Source organism: Polypterus senegalus, chromosome 2 (genome assembly GCF_016835505.1).
Source record: "Polypterus senegalus isolate Bchr_013 chromosome 2, ASM1683550v1, whole genome shotgun sequence".
In the NCBI taxonomy this organism is placed as follows: Eukaryota; Metazoa; Chordata; class Cladistia; order Polypteriformes; family Polypteridae; genus Polypterus; species Polypterus senegalus.
In genome coordinates this window covers 322,496,047-322,498,052 of record NC_053155.1, presented here as the reverse complement: position 1 = coordinate 322,498,052, position 2,006 = coordinate 322,496,047, and the positions used below count along the sequence as shown (strand labels likewise).

Here is a 2,006-nt window from a genome sequence, read left to right as displayed (position 1 = left end):
CGTTCAGAGTGGTATGTAGAACGAGGGCTTGCTTTTTCTCTCCCAAATAGGCAACTGTGGAAGCCTCTTTTTTAAACGAGCCCTATGTTTTTTTTTTTTCCTTCCTGTCTGTCTTCATTTTTTTTTTTTTTTATTGCCATTCTTTGAAATTTTAAGTTATGTCTTTTGAATTAGAATGTGCGTTGTCTTCATACTGATCCTCTGTCGGCCTCTCGCCTCGCCACCCATTTAAGACTCCTGTTACCCTGTCCACCCATGGATGGATGTTGATGGATGAGATGGATGGATGATAGACAGAGAGATCCGTCCAGCTCATCAGACGGAGCCTGCAACTGGTCAAAGGGGCATCTTCCAGAAAGAACCGCAACCTGTATCCTTCTAACGTGCAATCCCACAGTGGCATCAACCAGGGGCAGCACCGGGCGCAGGTCTCCGAGGTGCTCTGCTGCCGCAGGCAGCCCACGCCGAGGGCTTCTTCCTTCCCGGAGCGCAGGTCGCCTTCCCTCGCAGCTTTGCTCCTGCCTCCTGTCGCCGCCTGCCGCCTGTCTTGCTTTGGCGGTTGTTTCTCATTCAGCACCCCGCCCAGCCCCACCCTCCTGTTTCTCTTCCAGCCAATAAGCTCCAGCGATGGGTGGCTGGTTTGATAAGAGGACACTTTGGGGTTGCTAGTGAAACCTGTTCAATCAGGGGGAGGTCGGTGCAACCCCAACATCCGGGTCACGGTGCACACGGGCGTCGGGGCAGCAGCTAGCTCCGGCCAGGCGCCCGAGGCCAAAGAAGCGAAGGATCCCGAAGAGCCCAAGGGGGCAAGGACCGAGGACTGTGCTGGGGAAAACCTCCCCGCCGAGCGATAAGCGAGGAAGGGGAGGATGAGCCCGGGCTGTGCAACCATACTTACCTGGCAGGGAGATACCATGATCACTAAGGTGGTTCCCCCAGGGCGAGGCTCATCCATTGCACCGGGTGTGTTGACCCCCCGCGATTTCCCAAATGCGGGAAACCGACTGCATAATTTGTGGTAGTGGGGACGCGCGCACTCCTGATAGTCCTGGTTCAAAAAGACTGAAAACATGCGTTTCAACTTTATGGAAGTGGTGCTTAAGGATTGTAACAGGAGCTCGAGACAACGGCTCTGGGAGCTTTAAGCAACAAATAAAGAAGTTCAAAATCAATCAATCAATCTGTCTGTCTGTCCATTTATTTATTTATTTTAAGACCCCGCCCATAGAAAATTATAATAAAAATAATATTAATTTAAATTAACAATCAATGTATGTATTTATCTTAAGGACCCCCCAACAATAATAAAATAATAATATAAATAATCATTCATTATTTTAGTGCCTCTTTACTGATTTTAAGCTGCTTCCTTGCTGCCAAGAGCCCAGCTTCTGAACAGGTGAAGGAGGAAAGAAAAGACGAGGTGAAGGGCGACTCCTGCTGGCAGAAAGGCAAAAGCTTTACAGCACTCGGTATTCAGTAAACGAGGGCTGCCTTTTTCTCTCCCCAAATATGCAACTTTGGGAAACCCTCTTTTCTGAACGACAGCCGATGTTTTTTTTTTTCCCCCTTCCCCTGTCTGGCTTTCTTTTTTTTTTTTTGCCATTCTTTTGAAATTTTTCGAATGTCTTTTGAATTAGAATGACGCTGTCCTTCATGCTGATCCCCTTCTGTCCTCTCTCGCCCCGCCACCCATTTAACCCCCCGTTACCCGCTCCACCCCCATGGACGGATGGATGGATGGATGGATGGATAGCATAGATAGAGATAGATCCGCCAGCTCTTCAGACGGGAGCCTGCAACTTCACAAAGGGGCATCGTCCAGAAAGGACCAGCAACCTCGGTCTCATAACGAATCCCACAGTGGATGGAGCGCAAACGGAATATCGCAAAGTTCTTAGCAGCCTTTGTCGCATTTTTTCACCAAAGGGCATTCGATTCTGCCAGCCCCATGGTCTGGAGTTGGAACCCCGGTTTTTAGGATTCTGGGGTTGGCAGGGTGTTTT

At 49.5% G+C, this 2,006-nt stretch overlaps 1 pseudogene; it reads left to right on the top strand.

Moving 5' to 3' along the window:
* The first annotated feature begins 890 nt into the window (after nt 1–890).
* LOC120524719 lies at nt 891–1,042 on the top strand (annotated as a pseudogene).
* Nucleotides 1,043–2,006: the final 964 nt, after the last annotated feature.